At 45.6% G+C, this 22,696-nt stretch overlaps 1 long non-coding RNA gene across 1 annotated transcript; it reads left to right on the top strand.

The window, feature by feature from the left end:
* Positions 1-763: 763 nt before the first annotated feature.
* Positions 764-20,704, top strand: LOC115644912. Its single transcript, XR_003998626.1, has 3 exons — positions 764-845; positions 1,659-1,664; positions 20,693-20,704. It is a non-coding gene; the product is annotated as an uncharacterized LOC115644912 (long non-coding RNA).
* The last annotated feature ends 1,992 nt before the right edge of the window (positions 20,705-22,696 follow it).

Below are 22,696 nucleotides of genomic sequence, written 5' to 3'. Positions count from 1 at the left end.
CATAAAAAATGATGGGATCTAAATTAGCTGTTATGACTCAAGAAAGAAATTCTGGAGTCATTGTGGATAGTTCTCTGAAAACATCTACTCAATATGTAGCAACACACAAAAAAAGCTAACAGAATGTTGGGAATTATTAAGAAAGGGATAGATAATAAGACAGAAAATATCATATTGCCTTTATATAAATCCATGATACACACACATCTTGAATACTGTGTGCAGATCTGGCTACCACATCTCAAAAGAAGATATATTGGAATAGGAAAAGTTACAGAAAGAGGCAACAAAATGATTAGAGGTCTGGAACAGCTTCCGTATGAGGAGAGATTAATAAAACTGGAACTTTTCAGCTTGGAAAACAGATGACTAAGGTGGGGGATATGATTAAGGTCTATAAAATCATGACTGGTGTGGAGAAAGTAAATAAGGAAGTGTTATTTACTCCTTCTCATAACATGAAAACTAGGGGCCACCAAATGAAATTAATAGGCAGCAGGTTCAAAACAAACAAAAGGAAGTATTTCTTCACACAACGCACAGTCAAACTGTGAAACTCTTTGCCAGAGTATGTTGTGAAGGCCAAGACTATAACAGGGTTCAAAAAAATCTTGATAAATTCATGGAGCATAGATCCATTAATGACTATTAGCCAAGATGGGCAGGAAGGGATGGTATCCCTAGCCTCTGTTTGCCAGCAGCTGGGAATGGGCGACAGAGGATAGATCACTTGATGATTACCTGTTCTATTCATTCCCTCTGGGACACCTGGCATTGGCCACTGTCGGAAGACAGGACACTGGGCTAGATGGACCTTTGGTCTAACCTAGCATGTCTGTTCTTATGTATGAATAACGCAGCCACCTCAAACTCATGCAGATAAAACCTTTAAGAACACCACACAGACAGAGATAGACAGTGTCCTGGAAGAGCCAACATTAGGAAGAAGGGAAAAATCCTCCCACACTTCAAAGAAGAGCTTTCCTTTCCTTCCCCTCCTCCAGGTTGCTACTGTGCTCTTGGCAGCTGTCCATAAATAATGTGAGTCCCAGGGGAACCCTTATGGGACTCCACAACAGTTCTCTGCTTTGTCATCTTGTTAAGATAAAAGAATTAGATCCTGGAGTGAGGATAATGTGGCATTTTTCTAACAATTAAAAGCATCTGAAAAAAACAACCAACCAACCAAAGGTGTGGTAACAATGTTGAGTTTCAAACCAAAAATAATTCAGTTTTTGCCCAGTTGACAAGGTCTCTTGCAAGACTGTGTTATGCAAATATTTTTGCCACAACATTAAATAGCCAGACACATTTCCCCTGATATTTTTGCAGTTAGAATTTGGACAGTGGGAGGGTATCTTCTCAGCCTCTTAGTGGGATTTTTCCTGCTTATTATAGATGATAATTGATAATGGGCTTTTTCAGTGTCAGTTGTTAGGAGAAAGGTTTATGCAGTCAGATCCTTTGTCTACCTAACTCCCATTGCAGTGCATTAGGTTCTTGCCCATCCAGTTCCCATCTGCTCATCATACTGTCGATTCTTACATCCACAATGGCATTACCTAGCTACTTCCAGGAGGAATTTTATCCTCTGGGATAAAATGCAGCCTCATAAAACCTTGGACGTATGCAAAGTCTACAGCTGCCAACAGTAGGAGGTTCTTGTGACCTACATCAGCATTAGGCCGGGTGTATTTAAAATAATAATAAAAATAAGTAAAATTAGGATTAGAAAGTGAATTAATTGACTTTTAAAATTTTTAGTTCTGTGTTTTTTTATTTTCTTCCTGTTTTAGGGTCTTAATTTTTTTTAATGGCAGTTTTGTGGTTGTTTCTTTAATAAGTTTCCTAATTGTTAATAGAATTTCAGATTTCATAGATTCATCAATTATAAATCCAGAAGGGACCATTCTGATCTAGTCTGACCTCCTGTATAACACGCACTCCAGCATGTCCCTAAAATAATTCCTGGAGCATATCTTTTAGAAAAACATCCAGTTTTGGTTTAAAAATTGTTGGTGATGGAAAATCCACCAGAACCCTTAATAAGTTGTTCCCATGGTTAACTATCCTGATGTCTTCTGGAATTTCCTCAGTATTCCAAGATTTATTAAAAATTAATGTCAGCACGCCAGAGATTTCCTCAACTTGCATTCCAGACTCCTGAAAGAATTGGCTATCTGGGCCTGATGATTTTAAAATGTTTTATCTGTAATAGATGCTGGTTAACATCCTCTTTGGTTACTAATGGACTGGGAAATATTTCATCATCCTCATGTGATACATGTCTATTATACTGCTCTTTTCCAAATACAGAACAGAACTATTTATTGAACATCTCTGCAGTTTCTACATTAAAATTTTTATAATCTCCATCTAGCAACTGGCCAGAGGTGCCTTAGCCAGGGCAAAGATGTAGGGCTGATGTAATAGAAAAAACATCTCTATGAAGTTTCACACTTAAAATAGCACATCTGTGCTGAAATAGAAAAGCCCAAGGCCTTATTAAAATCTTTATCATGAGAACAACACAAACTCAAAAACTAAATTGATAGCAAATAACCCGGGATATATTTGCAACCTACACCACCTTCCCCATGCACTGAGTCAAGAATGCTGAAGTGCTCCAACCAGGCTATACTGGTCCATCAGGCTTTGAAGTCAGTGGGTTTTGTGCCCATAAGTCATGTAGGTGCCTAAATTTAGTCTTACTTTAGGTTCCTATTTTTGAAAATGTTGACCTATGTGTATTAAAAAATGTTCACAAAAACTTTGTCACTTCAAAACAAAACTGCATCAGTGTAAACAATGAAAAGTTATTTAGACTTTCACCACAGAAATATTTTATGTCACTCAGAGAATGGTTTTTAGTGGAAAAACAACTTTAGCCCCTGATGCTATAAACATTTATGCTGCAAAAACATGCTTAACTTTAAGCACCGGTTGGCCCGCTGGAATCAATTCCTACAAGTAAAATTACATATCTGCTTAAATGTTTGCAGGATCAGGGTCTTAATTTTCAATATGTTGTGTTCTTGCTTATAGAAGTTTTGTATAATTAAAATATGATACCATACCAATAGTATGCAGTGTTGTTGTAGCCATATTGGTGGCAGGCTATTAGAGTGAAGATAAATCTTTTATTGGACCAACTTCTGTTGATGAGAGAGACAAGCTTTTGAGCTTAAACAGAGCTCTTCTTCAGGTCTGGGGAAACAGTTCATCTTAATTAATAAGCCTCTTAGAGTTGGTTGGGCAACTCCCGCCTTTCCATGTTCTCTGTATGTGTATACTTACTATATGTTCCATTCTATGCATCCGATGAAGTAGGCTGTAGCCCGCGAAAGCTTATGCTCAAATAAATTTGTTAGTCTCTAAGGTGCCACAAGTACTCCTGTTCTTTTTGCGGATACAGACTAACAGGGCTGCTACTCTGAAAACTGCTGAATACAAGATTAGAACAGATTGTTTAGCATAAAGTAGTTAACACGTATTTCAAGGGATCATTCAAGATTAAGTGACCCGTTAACACCCCACCAGTCACAGGGAGGAAAGGAAAGGTAGGAGAAGCAGCTGGTGGGATTGTTAGTGGAGACACTGCATTTATAGCTTATTACAAATCTGTAACCCACTAACAACTCCCCCCCCCCCCCGTCTCTTTCCCTCCTATGACTAGAGGAGTGTTAATGGGCCACTTCGTCTTGAACCCTCCCTTGAAATATGTGTTAACTACTTATGTTAAACTATCTGTCCAAATCCAGCTATCTCCGTGACACCACTGATTTCCTGAGGAACCTACAATGCGTTGGTGACCTTCCAGAAAACACCATCCTAGCCACCATGGATGTAGAGGATCTCTACACGAACATCCCACACACAGATGGAATACAAGCTGTCAGGAACAGTATCCCTGATGATGCTACAGCACAACCGGCTGCTGAGCTCTGTGCCTTTATCCTCACACACAACTATTTCAAATTTGATGACAATATATATCTGAATATATATATTTGAATGAATATATATCTCCAGATCAGTGGCACAGCTATGGGCACCCGCATGGCCCCACAATATGCCAATATTTTTATGGCCGACCTGGAACAACGCTTCCTCAGCTCTCGTCCACTCACACCCCTTCTCTACCTACGCTACATTGATGTCATCTTCATCATCTGGACCCATGGGAAGGAGTCTCTGGAATAATTCCACCATGATTTCAACAGCTTCCACCCCACCATCAACCTCAGCCTGGACCAATCTACACGGGAGGTCCACTTCCTAGACACCACGGTGCAAATAAGTGATGGTCACATTACCACCACCCTATACTGAAAACCTACCGACCGCTATGCCTACCTTCATGCATCCAGCTTCCATCCCAGGCTCATCACACAATCCTTTGTCTACAGCCAAGCACTGAGGTACAACTGCATCTGCTCTAACCCCTCAGACAGAGACCAACACCTACAAAATCTCCACCAAGCATTCTCAAAACTACAATACCCGCATGAGGAAATAAGGAAACAGATCAACAGAGCCAGATGTGTACCCAGAAGCCTCCTACTGCAAGACAAACCCAAGAAAGAAACCAACAGGACTCCACTGGCCATCACATACAGTCCCCAGCTAAAACCTCTCCAATGCATCATCAGGGACCTACAACCCATCCTGGACAATGATCCTACATTTTCACAGGCCTTGGGTGGCAGGCCAGTCCTCACCCACAGGCAACCTGCCAACTTGAAACATATTCTCACCAGTAACTGCACCATAGTAACTCTAGCTCAGGAACCAATCCATGCAACAAACCTCGATGCCAACTCTGCCCACATATCTACACCAGCGACACCATCACAAGACCTAACCAGATCAGCCATACCATCACCAGTTCATTCACCTGCACGTCCACCAATGTCATATACGCCATCATATGCCAGCAATGCCCCTCTGCTATGTACATCGGCCAAACTGGACAGTCGCTACGGAAAAGGATAAACAGACACAAATCAGATATTAGGAATGGCAATATACAAAAACCTGTAGGAGAACACTTCAACCTCCCTGGCCACACTATAGCAGACCTTAAGGTGGCCATCCTGCAGCAAAAAAACTTCAGGACCAGACTTCAAAGAGAAACTGCTGAGCTTCAGTTCATCTGCAAATTTGACACCATCAGCTCAGGATTAAACAAAGACTGTGAATGGCTTGCCACTTACAGAACCAGTTTCTCCTCCCTTGGTTTTCACACCTCAACTGCTAGAACAGGGCCTCATCCTCCCTGATTGAACTACCTCATTATCTCTAGCTTGCCTGCATATATATACCTGCCCCTGGAAATTTCCACTACATGCATCTGACGAAGTGGGTATTCACCCACGAAAGCTCATGCTCCAAATGTCTGTTAGTCTATAAGGTGCCACAGGACTCTCTGCTGCTTTTACAGATTCAGACTAACACGGCTACCCCTCTGATACTTGTTCAAATCTTGTATTTAGCAATGACGCTTTGAGGATATGTCTAAAGATGGGGCTAGCCTATGCCAGCCGACTTGAGCTCACAGGGTTTTGGCTGTGGGGCAGGGTCCTAGAGCAGAGGTTCTCAAACTGGGGGTCAGGACCCCTCAGGGGGTCACGAAGTTATTACATGGGGGGTCACAAGTTGTCAGCCTCCACCCCAAGCCCCGCTTTGCCTCCAGCATTTATAATGGTGTTAAATATATAAAATTCTTTTACTAATTTATTGGGGGGTGGGGTTGGGTTGCACTCAGAGGCTTGCTATGTGAAAGGGGTCACCAGTATAAAAGTTTGAGAGCCACTGTCCTAGAGCCTCAGCTCCAGCCCAAGCCTGGAAGTCAACATGGCAGTGAAACAGCCTTGCAGCTCAAGCCTCGGGCCGGGAACCCAAGTCAGCTGGCATGGACTAGCCACAGGTGCCTAGTTTCAGTGTAGGCATAACCTGAGTTAGTTTCCCAGACCTGAAGAAGAGCTCTGTGTAAGCTTGAAAGCTTGTCTCACTCACCAACAGAAGTTGGTCCAATAAAAGATATTACCTCGCCCACTATGTCACCCTACCAGTAGTGACCTTTTTTTAAAAAAAAAAAGCATGTATAATTTTGTTCATTAACAAGATTTAAAATTGCAATAGCACAAATGTTCAAATTAGTTTTATGGAGACGCAAACTGATTTTTTTTTAAATCAAGTTATTTAAATCAACTATTCAAATTGCCTTGATTGAAATCACTCCACCCTTCATCAGGTCCATCTGGTGCATTTATGTGGTCCTCTGGGCTTACTTAAATTGTGCAGCTTCCCAGCTTTCATTTAAAACCAAAGTTTCAAGCCTTCTATATGATTACAGAGAAAATCTTCCAAGGATGAACCAAATGTAAACAAATGCAGTGTTGTCCTCCAAGTCTACAGACAGCCTGACTCAATTGCTCCAAGAGACGTGAACTCTCCTAGCCTCCACTAATTGGAGTGTAACTCTGCAGCCCAGTGGGGGGTCACTTTAAACGTCAGTGTTATTGCTGATTGTATTGGCTGTAATGGTACAGGAGGATGGCAGTGATGCCCACACAGAGTTGAAATAGGGAGCTGCTAAAGGAAAGGAAATGCAGAAGGGAAGAAAGGAGAAGAAACACAAAGATGGTAACAGGGAGAGAAGAAGAAGGGAGGAAATAGCAGAAATAGTCAAAAAAATATAGAATCATAGAAATGTAAGACTGGAAGGGAGTGGTTGTTCTAAAGAGGAACGACAGTGGATGTTTCAAAGAGGCACTTAAACAACAAACTGTTTTAATAACTAAAAGTTTAGTTACTATAAAAAGCCACATACTACCCATGACCTTTGTGCAAACCTCCCAGGGACCCCAGTCAGAGGTTTGCTGTGGATGCAGTGCAGTACGTGCTTCTACGCTGGACCATTATTGAAAATGGAATTCAGCTCTCCTTCCATACAGGAGGAATTTGATTCCCCAGGCCTAAAAAGAACTCTTGAGAGAGCAAGAGAGAGGAGGAATCCTCAGTGGCAGTCCCTGGCTGGCTCACAAAAAAGTGTTTTGCAGAGAGCATCCATGCCCTCCCATCATCATACACATGCATTGCGAGTGAAATTCATCTCTCTACAAAGGAACCACACAACGTTTGCTGGTGTGCTGCACAAGGATGAATTTCACTCTGATAGTATTAACAAAGCTAGTATCTTCATTTTGTCATTGGTTGATCTCCTCAGTCTGGAAATAGGGATTTTTAACATCCCTCTGTGCACTCACTCAATTTAAAAGACTGTGTGAACAGGTTGCATGCAATGGTATGGTAGCTGTGTTGGTCCCAGAATATTAGAGGGACAAGGTGGGTGAGGTAATATTTCTGATTGGACCAAGTTCTGTTGGTGAGAAAGACAAGCATTCGAGCTTCTCTCTCACCAACAGAAGTTGATCCAATAAAATATATTACCTCATCCACCTTGTCTTTGTGAACAAATTGGCATTTAATAATAATAATAATAATCAATAATAATACGTAGCTCTTCAGCTGCTGTGGTGTCGGGAGCTGGGCAGTTGGAAAGCGGTGGCTGCTGGCCAGATGCCCAACTCTGGGAGAGGGATAGCTACATGGGAGGGGGGACTTAGGACATTTTGAGGTGGTTATAGCCCCTCCTGTGTCACCTCTCTTTGTAAAATTATAATGTGGCATGAAACTGTCCTCCCCCCACCCCCCATCCTCCCTAAATGCTGCCCCTGAGAGGCAGTAGCTGGGTTGATGGAAGAATTCATCCAATGACCTAGCCACATCTACACTGTGGGTTAGGTCAACCTAACTAGAGTGCTCATGGATGTACATTTTTCACACCCCTGAGCAACATAGTTAGGCCCATGTAATTTTTCCATGTAGACCAGGCCAAAAGAGGGCAGTAACATTATCTCTGTTTTACAAATGGGGATTCTGAGGCATGTCATGTTGAAGTGACTTCCCCAAGATCAGTTCAGTGCTCTTTGTCTGGTATACCACACTGAAAATAATGTCTAGATAATAGGTAATAGGAAACTATTGAGGGAGGGAGTTTGGGGCAGGGGTGGGGACGGGAATAAAACCTGCTTTGACTGAGCTGGTGCTAGTGTTGACCTTCTTCTCAAGACAATCAGCCTGTGAAAGCACAGTTGTTAAGGCTATAGGAAAAGCTTTGATAAAAAATCACTTGAAGTGAGGGGAGGGGATTGAAAGTATGGGCTTCAAGAGACCCACTGTAGGGACCTACCATCAAGGAAATATTTGAGGGTGATAAGAAGCAAGGATGGAACAGGCAAACAGAAAATGAATACCCCTGGGGACTCCGTCCTGGTGGTTGTCTGATATGTTAATAAACTAGAATATCTGCATAATGTATCCAAAGCAAAGCTGTCCTAAATTCTGCTCTCCTGAATGGCCTTAACAGGTTTAAGGGAGATGAACATCATACTTAGGGTATGTCTTCACTAGCAAAGTTGGTTGCTTGTGTAGTTGCAGCACCAGCACTGGGAGAGAGCTCTCCCAGTGCTGTAAAAAACCCACCCCCATGAGGGGAGTAGCTAACAGTGCTACATTGTCACTTTACAGCGCTGAAACTTGCAGCACTCAGGGGAGTGTTTTTTCACTCCCCTGAGCAAGAAAGTTGCAGCGCTGTAAAGTGGGAGTGTAGACAAGGCCTTAGTCATCTATAGGGTGACCAGATGTCCCGATTTTATAGGGACAATCCTGATATTCGGGGCTTTATCTTATCTAGGCACCTATTACCCCCCACCCTCTGTCCCGATTTTCACACTTGCTATCTAGTCATCCTAGTCATCTGTAATTTATTATCAGGCCTTGGGAAAGCATATTATCTGGACAGAATCTTTGACTACATCTGGTGAATGATCTCTCTGCCTTTTTCTGTCCCCAGTAGCAATTAATCCCTTCAGCTGCCTTCGTATACATACCTCTGAAAGACAATAACCATTTTTATGGTCATAATGGTGTGGATACACTGGTGCACCAATGCCATGCTGAAGTAAATAGTAGATACAGAGTTCACAGATATACTGGACAGGGAGACATAGGGTTTGGCTACACTTGCAGGTGTGCAGCGCTGGGAGTTAAAGCTGTCTTTGTACAGCTGTGTAGGGAAAGCACTGCAGTGTGGCCACACTGACAGCTACCAGCGCTGCACTGTGGCCACATTTGCAGCGGTGTTGGGAGTGGTGCATTATGGGCAGCTATCCCACAAAGCACCTCTTCCCATTCTGGCACTGTGGGAAGTGGGTGGATGGTGCGGGTCATTCTGCTTCCTGTCCCAACGCCCTGTGATGCATCGCTTCACATCCCAGCAATCCCTGTTTTTCTGTCCATGTTTGGCGCCCTCTTGCCTCTTTCAGCGGTTTCTGTGCAGCGCGATTTCTGTGGGAAATGGAGCCTGAACTGCTGAGGAATATGCTGACGAGTCTCGCCAGCACATCATGTTTGGCAGTTGAGCTATTCCTCAAGATCCAAAGTGACAGTGAGGAGTCCAACGATGATAGCGAGTCGCGTAATGCGTACGACACAAAATTGCTTGTGGCACTCACGGAAATGCTCAGCACTGTGGAAAGCTACTTTTGGGCTCGGGAAACAAGCACTGAGTGGTGGGATCACATTGTCATGGAAGTCTGGGATGACAATCAGTGGCTGCAGAACTTTCAGATGAGAAAAGCCACTTTCATGGGACTGTGCTAAGCTCGTCCCCACCCTGTGGCGTAAGGGCACAAGATTGAGAGCTGCCCTGCCGGTGGAGAAGCGGGTGGCTATTGCAAGCTGGAAGCTGGCAACTCCAGACAGCTACCAGTCGGTCGGGAACCAGTTTGGAGTGAGAAAGTTGACCATTGGAATCATGTTGATGCAAGTTTGCAGGGCTATTAATCGCATCCTGCTAAGAAGAACCATGACTCTGGGGAACGTGCAGGACATTGTGGATGGGTTTGCCCTAATGGGTTTCCCTAACTGTGGAGGAGCGATAGATGGGATGCATATTCCTATTCTGGCACCACCCACCTAGCATCCGAGTACATTAATCGGAAGGGGTATTTCTCCATGGTTCTCCAGGAACTTGTGGATCACCGTGGGCGTTTCATTGACATTAACACAGGCTGACCCAGAAAGGTGCATGATGCATGCATCTTTCGGAACACTGGCCTCCTCAGGAAGATGCAGGCTGGGACTTTTTTCCCGGACTGGAAGATCACAGTAGGGGACGTCGAAATGCCCATTGTGATCCTTGGAGACCCCGCTTACCCATTAATGGCATGGCTCATGAAACTGGACACAGGGAGCCTTGACAGCAGCAAGGAATGGTTCAATTACAGGCTGAGCTGGTGCCGAATGACTGTGGAGTGTGCTTTTGGCCGTTTAGAGGGGCACTGGCGATGTCTGTATGGGAAGCTGGACTTGGGGGAAAGCAGCATCCCCACGGTTATATCCGCGTGCTGTACCCTCCATAATATTTGTGAAGGGAAGGGTGAAAGATTCAGTCAGGCATGGACCTCCGAGGTTCAACGCCTAGATGCTGAATTTGCACAGCCAGAGATCAGGGCTACTAGAGAGGTCCAGCACAGGGCTGCAAGGATTAGGGATGCCTTGAGGGAGGAATTTGATGCTGAAAACCAACAGTAATGTTTGGTGCCTTGCACGGGAGTGAAGTGCAGTGGTTACAATGTTAGTAGGAATCTGTGTTTCCTAAGCTGATTTGCAGTGCCTGTTTCTTTCCTGGGCTAAGGTATATTTGACTTTCTGCAATAATAAAGACTCTTTTCAAAGCCAAGAATTCATTTATTGAAAAGAAAATAACTTTATTGACAGACACACAAGTTTTTGGGAACCTAAAAGGGCAAGGGGGTGGGGTAGGGAACTTTACAGTCACAGGTTTGAATATGTCCTGTCTGGAGTGCTGTGCAATGACTGCTGCACTTCAGGATGGCTATACTGCATGGTGATGGGGGTTGAGTGCGGAAGGTAAGGGTCGTAGTTCTCAGGGCTGGTTGGTGAACTTACAGGTGTTGGAGGCAGCTGGTGGTGGTAAGAGCCTGGAGGCTGGGGAAGGAGGTTTTGAGCTGACATGGGGACACAAGGGAAAGAACTTTGGGACAAGGGCGGCGGGGGAGGCGGGTGCGGTAGTGCTCCCCCTGCATGGCTATGAGCACCTGGATAGAGTCTGCTTGGCGCTCTAGGATGCTTATCAGCTGCTTTGTGCTTTTCTTCCTGTCCACTGCATTTCTCTGGCGGATCCTGCTTTTCCTTTCTCTCCAGTCCTGCACTTTTTGATTCTCTGTGACAGAGTGCTGCATAACTGCTCCCAGCATGTCTTCTTTGCTTTTTCGTGGCTTCTTCCGGAGGTTTTGTAGTCTCTCAGCCGTTGATAACATGGGCAGCCGAGATCTCAAGGTTGCATCTGTAAAGGCAAAAATGCAATACTTAACAGAGGCAGCATTGTTTATACCAGACAGTTATTCCCCTGTAGTTAAGGAGGGTAACAGTCTTCACTATAAGCATAATTTTCCCATCCCAAAGAGAGCACACATAACCCATGGGAGCCCCGAAATGGTGAGTAAGGGTGACTGATTATTTCAGGGCTGTACTGTCCTCAGGGTTTCTGTGCGTTGGAGAAAGCAAACAGCTGCAGGGGACACCTACACTGAACACTATCCCAACATTTTCCACAGGAGTTTATTCTGGAAGATATCTCGCTGCTGCGGGTCACCTGGGAAGCACGAGAGGGTCTTCTACTGCAATTTGGATTCCGCCCTGGCCCCTATGCAGCTTGCCTGACTGGGACAAGGATCACAGTTGCTCTCCCAAGAAACCTGCGCAAGCACATTGCCCACGCTCTGGCTGAAACTTTTGAAGAGATTACCAAGGCTGATTACTGCGACGTGATAGACCACATCAATGCGCTGTTTCACATCTAGGCATGCATGCAGTCCTAACCCTCCCTCCCTCTCCCGAAAAATTTCAATCTTGAAAATAAAAGCCACTTACTGGGAACCCACTCCTCTGTTTGTCCTCTGTCAAATACTGGCTGCTGCAACTGGCTACCTTCCTCCTGGCTTGAGAAGAGCTCCTGGCTGCATGCCTCCTGGCACTCCATGGTGTCTCCTCCCCCAGTACCCTCACTCTCGGTTTCCTCCTCCTTCCCCGGCTCTGAAGTGTCCATCGTGGTCCTCGGAGTGGAGGTGGGGGTCACCCCCAACTATCATGTCCAGCTCTTTGTAAAAACGGCAGGTCGTGGGAGCAGTGGCAGTTTCCCTCACGGTCTTTGCAGTAGGCACTCCGCAGCTCCTTCACTTTAACCCTGCACTGCAGCGTGTCCCGGTCATGGCCCCTTTCCAGTATGGCCTTTGGTATCTGCCCATAGATATCGTAATTCCTACAGCTGGAGTGCAGCTGGGACTGCACAGCTTCCTCCCCCCAAACACTGATGAGGTCCAGCAACTTGCCATTGCTCCACGCTGGGGCTCGTTTGGCGTGTGGAGGCATGGTCACCTGGAAAGATTCACTGATTGCACTCCACACCTGGCGGAGCAAACAGGAAGGGGATTTTTAAAATTCCCGGGGCATTTAAAGGGCGGGTCACCTGAGGCCAGGGCAGTAGAGTTTGAACTGATGAGCAGAGTGGCTGAACAGGCATTCTGGGATACCTCCGAATACCATAACAGTGCTTTTGGTGGCCACACTGGCGGAACAGCGCTGCATCAGCAGCGCTATAGTCGTTATTCCCCAGGTCGAGGTGGAGTACAACCAGCACTGTAGGCAGGGAGATGCAGCGCTGTATGTGCCTTGCAAGTGTGGACAGTGAGTGAGTTGCAGTGCTGTAAACCCACCACCAGCTCTGCAACTCTCCAGTGTAGCCAAACCCATAGCCCACACTGAGGTAAGGTAAGTTTTTTGTTTTTTGTTTTTTTTCTTGAACGCATTTTAAGTGACCTTTCATGGATGCATGTTCATTTTGGGGGATCAGGGATTAACAAACAAAAACCCAGCATCATTCAGCTTAGTATCTAAACGAAAGAGAAGTCATCGGAAAATGTGGGAACACAAAAGCAGTGGGCATTTAAGAGGATCAAAATGGTGAAAATAGAATTAACTTTGCACAGAGATATTGCTGTACTCGTGTTTTATTCATTACTTTCTCCTGTGATCATACAACCTTATGCTTTCAGTACATTAGCTTTTCTCAAACTGGGGTCTGTGGACCCCTGTGGGTCCCCAAGAGAATGCCAGGGGATCTGCAGACCCTGCTGATCAACTCCTCCCTCTGCCTCCCTCAACTCCTCCACCCCCATCTATCTCCCGGATGCTACTGGGAGATAGAAACTGGGAGATTTTACGTGCCAAAAGTCTGGTGGGGCAGCAGGGCTAAGGCAGCTTCTCTTCTTGTCCTGACTTTGCATGACCCCCAGGGCATGTCCCTGCGGCCCCTGGGGGAGTGGGGAGTCCGTGCACTGTCCCTGCCCTGAGCACAGACTCTGCAATTCCCATTGGCTGCAGTTCCGGCCAATGGGAGCTGCGGAGGCAGTGCCTATGGGCAGGGGCAGTGCGCAGAGTCCCCCTGACCCCCCTGCCTAGGAGCTGCTGCCAGACAGATGTGCCAGTCACTTCTGAGAGCCTCCCGAGGTAAGCGCCGCCTGGCGGGAGCCTAAACCCCTCACCCCATCCCGCACCCTAACTCCCTGCCCCAGCTCCTCCTGCACCCAAACTCCCTCCCAGAGCCTGCACCCCTCACCCCTTCCTGCAACTAAACTCCCTCCCACAGCCTGCACCTCTCCTGCACCCGTGACCGAGCCCAGAGCCCAGACCCGCATCCAAACAGCTTCCCAGAGCCTGCACCCCATCCTGTACCCCAACCCTCTGCCCCAGTCTGGTGAAAGTGAGTAACAGTGGGGGAGAGTGAGCAAAGGAGTGAGGGGCATGGAGTGAGTCGGGGGCAGGAAGAGGTGGAGTGGGGCCTTGGCAGAAGGGAATGAGTGGGGCAGAGCTTGAGGGTGAGCGAAGGGGTGGTTGGGGGGGTCCCCACAATTTTTTAAATCTAAATGAGGGCCCTCAGGTTGCTAAAGTTTGAGGACTGCTGATATACCTCACATCATTGAAAATGCCAAGGATTGAAGCAAAAGACTAGTCAAGTGAAGCAGTGGGAGTGGAGAAAGAACAAAGAAATCTGTAACTGACTGTGATCAATTAATTATAAAATCCACTGCAATCGGACCAGCCAGAAAACAGAATGGTCACAGTAAGTATATATGTTCCTGAAATTATTAAGCTTTTCACCTTATGGTAGATTTTCAAATAGCCAATTTAGATAATAATATCTTTATATCATTCATTTAAAATGTAATGTAATAAATATTTAAAATGTAAATGCATTTATTTTCATGTGAATTCCTAGGTTTGAGGTAACTGTCTCTGCTGCATTATGGGTAAGTGATATGCAAATTAGCACAGCACTCTACAAATGTAAGATTGCAAAAGATGGGCTCAAATTCATGCCTTTGCACCTTTAAATTCAGTGAAGCAACCTAATTTCAATTATAGAGACACTAAAAGGTGATTAATTGCTCCCAGAGTGTCTGGAAAATATAGAGTTTTACCTAACAAGTTGAGATCAATCATATATTGATTAACACAGCCGAACGTTTGCACTTCTGCATTCAGCAGACATCCAGGGGCATACGCACATTGTGCATCTTATAACACAGCGAATTCCTTTCTTCATACAGAGCAGGAAAAGCGTAAGGGAAGCTTTTCACCAGGAATTGCTTACTGCTATACAACTAGGGTGACCAGACAGCGTGTGAAAAACCGGGACAGGAGGGAGGTGGGGGTAATAGGAGCCTATATAAGAAAAAGACCCAAAAATCGGGACTATCACCCTATATACAACTGATCAGCATGTGAACTGAGGAGGAGGGGAGAAGGATAATAATGTCTGGCTCCGACGGAATTCATGCCCGCTCTGGTTATTGGAAAGCTATTCCTGCCAGGCACAATTTCAATCTCTGGCTAATACAGATGCTTCAAAGCAGCAGTTTTAAAATTTATTTATTTTGCTACTGGAGTGAGCTAAATTGCATCAAAAATCATATTCAAAGAGTTCTTTTAAAGGAGGACACCCTCAAGTATATTGCCTAAGGGACATAACAGTTTTCAATAGGGTGACCAGACAGCAGTGTGAAAAATTGGGATGGGAGTGGGGGGTAATAGGTGCCTATATAAGAAAAAGACTCAAAAATCAGGACTGTCCCTATAAAATCGGGACATCTGGTAACCCTAGTTTTCAAGTACATAAAAGGTTGGTACAAGGAGAGGGAGAAAAATTATTCTCTTTAAGCTCTGAGGATAGGACAAGAAGCAATGGGTTTAAATTGCAGCAAGGGTGGTTTAGGTTGGTGTCAATGTATTTTTCCCCCAGTTTGACTTTAGCGTCCAAAAGTGGGGACCTGCATGTCCTTTCTAAGCTTAATTCCCATCTTAGACCTGATAGCGCCATCACCAGCCAAAATATAGTGTTTGGCACACTTTCTGTTCCCCCAAAACCTCCCCTGGGGAACCCAAGACCCAAACCCCTTGGGTCTTATAACAAGGAGAAATAAACCATCCCCCCTCCTTTTCCCCCTCCCAGACTTTCCCCTCCCTGGGCTACCCTGAGAGACTACACTGATCCAAACTCCTTGGATTTTAAAACAGAGAGGAATTAACCTTCCCCTCCCTCCTTTCCCCCCCCACCTATCCCTGGTGAGTTCAGACCCAGTCCCCTTGGGTCTTAAACAAGGGGGAAAAAATCAATCAGGTTCTTAACAAAGAAAGCTTTTAATTAAAGAAAGAAAAAGTAAAAATTATCTCTGTAAAATCAAGATGGAAAATGTTTACAGGGTATTCAGCTCATATAGACTAGAGGGACTTCCCCCCTCCCCCAGCCTGAAATTAAAAGTTACAGCAAACAGAGGTAAAAATACTTCCAGCAAAATATATATTCACAAGTTAAGAAAACAAACATAAGACTAATCTGCCTTTTCTAGCTAGTACTTACTATTTTGAAAATGAGAGACTGTTTCAGAAAGATTGGAGAAAGACCTGGTTGCACGTCTGGCCCCTCTTAGCCCCAAGAGCGAACAATGAACAAAACAAACAGCACAAACAAAGACTTCCCTCCACCAAGATTTGGAAGTATCTTGTCCCCCTATTGGTCCTCTGGTCAGGTGTCAGCCAGGTTTACTGAGCTTCTTAACCCTTTACAGGTAAAAGAGACATTAACCCTTAACTGTCTGTTTATGATACGCCCCCCAAATCTCAGACAGCGTGGAACCACACTGGCGGTGATTTCTTCCTAGAACTTTAGAATAAACAGATTAATAACACACATGCACCTTTACATATACTATTATTTATGTAAAACTACAAGATTTTTCACATTTGAAGGACAATTTTTAACCAGTTGATTCTGGGAAACTTTCACGAGAGAGTGCATCAGCTACTTTGTTAGAAGCTTCTGAAATGTGTTGAATTTCAAAATCAAAATTTTGCAGAGCTAAACTCCATCGAAGAAGTTTTTTGTTGTTTCCCTTGGCAGCAGGAAGCCACTTTAGCGCAGCATGGTTGGTTTGTAGCTGGAAGCGCCGTCCCCAAACATATGGGCGTAGCTTTTTCAGGGCATACACAATGGCGGAGCATTCTTTTTCACTGATTGACCAGTGGCTTTCCCTCTCTGACAGTTTTTTGCTGAGAAACACGACAGGATGGAAGTTTTGATTCGGTCCTTCCTGCATTAAAACTGCTCCCACACCACGCTCAGATGCATCTGTGGTTACTAGGAATGGTTTGTCAAAGTCTGGGGCCCTTAGCACAGGGTCAGACATGAGGGTCGCCTTAAGCTGGGTAAAAGCCTTCTGACACTCATTAGTCCACTTAACTGCATTCAGCTGGGTCTTTTTGGTCAGGTCTGTTAGTGGGGCAGCGATTTGGCTGTAGTGTTGTACAAATCGCCTGTAATACCCGGCCAAGCCTAAGAAGGATTGGACTTGTTTCTTTGACCTTGGGACAGGCCACTTTTGAATAGCATCTACCTTGGCCTGTAGGGGGTTTATGGTTCCTTGACCCACCTGGTGTCCTAGGTAAGTCACTCTGTTTTGGCCTATTTGACACTTTTTAGCCTTAACAGTTAGTCCTGCCTGCCTGATGCGCTCAAAGACTTTTTTCAGGTGTTCTAGGTGTTCGGGCCATGAATCAGAAAAAATGGCCACATCATCGAGATAGGCAACTGCATATTCTCCCAATTCTGCTAGGAGACCATCTATAAGTCTTTGGAAGGTGGCGAGTGCATTTCACAGCCCGAAGGGAAGCACATTAAATTCATACACCCCTGCATGGGTGATGAAGGCTGACCTTTCTTTGGCAGGTTCATCTAGCGGTACTTGCCAGTACCCCTTAGTTAAGTCTATTGTAGAGATGAACTGGGCACGTCCCAATTTCTCCAATAGCTCATCGGTGCGTGAGATTGGATAGTTGTCGGGATGAGTTACAGCATTTAGCTTACGGTAGTCCACACAAAAGCATATTTTCCCATCTGGTTTGGGTACTAGAACCACAGGAGATGCCCATGCACTGGTAGAGGAGTGGATTATACCCATCTGTAGCATGTTTTGGATCTCCCGTTTTATAGCAGCTTGGGCATGAGGAGACACCTGGTAGGGTGGGGTTCTAATTGGGGGAGCATTACCTGCATCAATGGAGTGGTATGCCCGTTCAGTCCGTCCTGGGGTGGCTGAGAACAATGGGGCGAAGCTAGTGCACAGCTTCTTGATCTGTTGCTCTTGCAGACGTTCCAAGGTTGTGGAGAGGGTCACCTCTTCCACCCCACCGTCACTTTTTCCTTCGTAGTAGACACCTTCAGGCCACTCAGCGTCATCTTCTCCCTGGGCTTTAAACTGACAAACCTCTAAGTCTCTGGAATAAAAGGGCTTGAGAGAATTAACATGGTACACTTTAGGCTTTAGGGAGGAGGTGGAAAATGCTATGAGATAGTTAACAGCTCCCAGGCGCTCCTGGACTGTGAATGGCCCTTCCCATGATGCTTCCATCTTATGGGCCTGTTGTGCCTTCAAGATCATAACCTGGTCTCCTACCTTGAAGGAATGCTCTCTGGTATGTCTATCATACCAGGCCTTTTGCTCTTTTTGAGCATCCTTTAGGTTTTCTTTAGCAAGGGCTAAAGAGTGTCAGAGGGTGCTTTATAGGTTGCTTACAAAGTCTAGAATGTTAGTTCCTGGAGAAGGCGTAAACCCCTCCCATTGCTGCTTTACCAACTGTAATGGTCCCTTAACTTCGTGGCCATACACAAGTTCAAACGGTGAAAACCCTAAACTGGGATGTGGTACAGCCCTGTAGGCAAAAAGCAACTGCTGCAGCACTAGGTCCCAATCATAGGAGTGTTCATTTACGAATTTACATACCATGGCCCCCAAAGTTCCATTAAACCTCTCCAACAGGCCATTGGTTTGATAGTGGTAAGGGGTGGCAACAAAGTGATTCACCCCATGAGCTTCCCACAGATCTTTCATGGTCCCTGCCAGGAAATTAGATCCTGAATCTGTAAGGATGTCGGAGAGCCAACCTACCCTGGCAAAAATGTTTTTTAAGGCCTGGCACACAGTTTTAGCCCAGGCGTTGCTTAGAGCTATTGCTTCCGGCCATCGGGTAGCAAAGTCCACGAAAGTCAGTATGTACTGCTTTCCTCTGGGTGTCTTTTTTGGGAAAGGACCCAGAATATCCACAGCTACTCGCTGAAATGGGACCTCAATTATGGGGAGTGGCTGTAGAGGGGCCTTGACCTGGTCTTGGGGCTTTCCCAGTCTTTGGCACACCTCACAAGACCAGACATAATTAGCAACGTCCTTGCCCATCCCCTCCCAGTGGAAGGACTTCCCCAACCTGTCTTTGATTCTGTTCACCCCACAATGGCCACTGGGATGATCATGGGCTAAGCTTAAGAGCTTTCCCCAGTACTTAGTTGGAACTATCAACTGTTTTTGAGGATGCCAGTCTTCCTGATGTCCACCAGAAAGAGTCTCCTTGTATAAAAGTCCTTGTTCTACAACAAACCGGGATTGGTTAGAAGAGGTGAGAGGCGGTGGGGTGCTCCATGCCACCGCCCAAGCTTTTTGAAGGCTGTCATCTGCTTCCTGCTCAGTCTGGAACTGTTCCCCTGAGGCTGGAGACACCAGTTCCTTCTTAGACTGTGGACTTGGGCTTGGTCCCTCTGGATGTGATGTAGGTGATGGGGTTGTTTTCGTTGATGGTGAACCGCTTTCTGCTGGTGCACTATGCGATATTTCAGGCTCTGGCTGAGCCTCTTGGGTAGAGTTATCTGCTGCTTCTGCCAGTTCACGCCCGCTGGTGCCCTCCGGCGTTGGGTTTGGAGATGGGTTTGCAAGCGCTGGCGTCAGTGCTGGCAACGGTTCTGGTGCTGGTTGCTTTTCCAGTTCCGGTTTTGGGACTGGATGCACTGTGGCTGTTGCCGTCGTTGGTAGGGGATCCTGGTCCACTACCTCTGTCTGGGTCTCTGGTGACACAGACGGGGCCCTTGTGGACGGCTCAGGAACAGGGATGGGTCTTGAAGCTTGCCTGGCTTGGCTGCGTGTAACCATTCCCACGCTTTTGGCCCGCTTTACCTGGTTGGCCAAGTCTTCCCACAGTAGCATGGGGATGGGATAATTGTCATAAACTGCAAAAGTCCACATTCCTGACCAGCTTTTGTACTGGACAGGCAGTTCAGCTGTAGGCAAGTCTACAGATTTTGACATGAATGGGTAAATTGTCACTTGGGCCTCTCAGTTGATGCATTTGGGGTCCACTAAGGATTGGTGGATAGCTGACATTTGTGCCCCTGTGTCTCTCCACGCGATAACCTTCTTTCCGCCCACTCTCAAAGTTTCCCGTCGCTCCGAGGGTATTGGAGAGGCATCTGGGCCTGGGGATTTTTGGTGTGATGGTGGTGTAATGAACTGCACTCGGTTGGGGTTCTTGGGGCAGTTGGCCTTTATATGTCCCAGTTCATTACATTTAAAGCATCGCCCAGCTGACTGGTCACTGGGCTGAGGTGGGTTGCTGGAGACTGGTGAGGTGGGACAATAGGGAGTCTGGGGTTTTCCTTGGGTTATATGTGGGGTCTTGGGTTGCCCTCGGTGATAGGGGTTTATTTTCTGTTTGGCCCCTGGGATATTCGCTCCCCTTGCTAGTAGCTTTTTTCTTTTCTGCCACTTCCACCCATCTGGCTTCAATCTCCCCCGCCTCAGTTACAGTTTTGGGCTTCCCATCTAGGATGTACCTTTCTATTTCCTCAGGAATACCCTCTAAGAACTGTTCCATTTGCATCAGGAGGGACAGCTCGTCCAGACATTTAACATTTGCTTCTGATATCCAGGCATTCCAATTCTTTCCAATGTGGTAGGCGTGTCGGGTGAATGACACATCTGGTTTCCACCTCAGGGCTCTGAATTGCCGACGGGCATGCTCAGGTGTTAGCCCCATTCTGATTCTGGCCTTGGTTTGAAAAAGTTCATAATCATTCATGTGTTCCTTAGGCATTTCAGCCGCCACCTCTGCTAAGGGTCCACTGAGCTGTGGCCTCAGCTCTATCATGTACTGGTCTGTAGAGATGTTGTACCCATGGCAGGTCCTTTCAAAATTTTATAAGAAGGCCTCAGTGTCATCACCTGCCTTGTAGGTGGGAAGTTTCCTGGGATGGGAAACAGTACCTGGAGAAGGGTTGTTAGGGTTGGCTGGAACATCTGGCTTAGCCTTTGCTAATTCCAGTTCATGCTTTCTCTCTCTTTCCCTCTCTTCCATTTCTTTTTCTTTCCTCTCTATTTCTCTCCTGTGGGCAGCCTCTTTGGCTTCTTTTTCCCTTTTGTGGGCCACTTCTTCCCTTTTTGGGGCTGCTTCTTCCTTGGCTATTTCTGCATTAATTAGTTCCATCCGTCTTCTATGTTTGTTGTCTCTCTCTATGGCTTCTAGCCTTGCCTGTTCCTGTTTAATGGCTTCCTTGGAACTCATTGTTCCTGCTTTCTTGTGCTGGCTGCCCCCTCTGCAGCTTACTGACTGGAATGCTGCAGCTCAGGCTGCTTCCTCAGGGCTGTTTGGTTAACAGAGATTTTTTAACTAGCTATACCCAAGAGAGGTAGAAAGGAAAAAAAAACAATTCAGCTTGCAAATGCCTTTTTGCTGTCTGTTTGCTCCCAGCTTGAAGCCACCTCTTAACAAAGACCCTTGTTAAAAAAAACTTAACACCTCTGCCCTCAGGCTGCCTTCCGAACAGCCAGAAAGGAGAGAAAAAAAAACTCACTGGCTTTGGTTTTTAAACCCAATCCTCTCAGACTGCATCCAAGCAGCTAGAAAGAAAAGAAAAAAAATCCTACTGGCTTTTGCTTTTAAACTCAATCGCACTGCTACCACCATGTCAAGGTATTTTTCCCCCAGTTTGACGTTAGTGTCCAAAAGTGGGGACCTGCATGTACCCTTCTAAACTTAATTCCTAGCTTAGACCTGATAGTGCCACCACCAGCCAAAATATAGTGTTTGGCACACTTTCTGTTCCCCCAAAACCTTCCCTGGGGAACCCAAGACCCAAACCCCATGGGTCTTAAAACAAGGAGAAATAAACCGTCCCCCCTCCTTTCCCTCTCCCAGACTTTCCCCTCCTTGGGCTACCCTGAGAGACTACACTGATCCAAACTCCTTGGATTTTAAAACAGAGAGGAATTAACCTTTCCCCCCACCAGTCCCTGGTGAGTTCAGACCCAATCCCCTTGGGTCTTAAACAAGGGGGAAAAAATCAATCAGGTTCCTTAAAAAAGAAAGCTTTTAATTAAAGAAAGAAAAAGTAAAAATTATCTCTGTAAAATCAAGATGGAAAATATTTACAGGGTATTCAGCTCATATAGAGGGACTTCCCCCTCCCCCAGCCTGAAATTAAAAGTTACAGCAAACAGAGGTAAAAATACTTCCAGCAAAATACACATTCACAAGTTAAGAAAACAAACATAAGACTGATCCGCCTTTTCTAGCTAGTACTTACTATTTTGAAAATGAGAGACTGTTTCAGAAAGATTGGAGAAAGACCTGGTTGCACGTCTGGCCCCTCTTAGCCCCAAGAGCGAACAACGAACAAAACAAACAACACAAACAAAGACTTCCCTCCACCAAGATTTGAAAGTATCTTGTCCCCCCATTGGTCCTCTGGTCAGGTGTCAGCCAGGTTCACTAAGCTTCTTAACCCTTTACAGGTAAAAGAGATGTTAACCCTTAACTATCTGTTTACGACAGTTGGACATTAGGAAAACTTCCTAACTGTCAGGTTATAATTGCCTAGGGAGGTTGTGGAATCTCTGTTATTGCAGATTTTTAAGATCAGGTTAGACAAACACCTGCTAGGAATGGTCTAGATACTACTTAGTGTATGTCTACACTGACACTTCACTGACAAAACTTTTGTCATTCTGGGGTGTTAAAACACACACACACACACACACACCCTGAACAACAAAAGTTTTACGACCGAAAAGCACTGGTGTGAACAGTGCTTTGTTGGCAGTAGTGCTCTCCTGTTGACAAAGCCACTGCTGCTCAAGGGGGGGTGGAAATTTTTTGTCAGTAGAAGGGA

The sequence above is a fragment of the Gopherus evgoodei genome, chromosome 2, assembly GCF_007399415.2.
Source record: "Gopherus evgoodei ecotype Sinaloan lineage chromosome 2, rGopEvg1_v1.p, whole genome shotgun sequence".
NCBI classification, from domain to species: Eukaryota; Metazoa; Chordata; order Testudines; family Testudinidae; genus Gopherus; species Gopherus evgoodei.
This window is presented reverse-complemented; position numbering and strand designations above follow the sequence as displayed.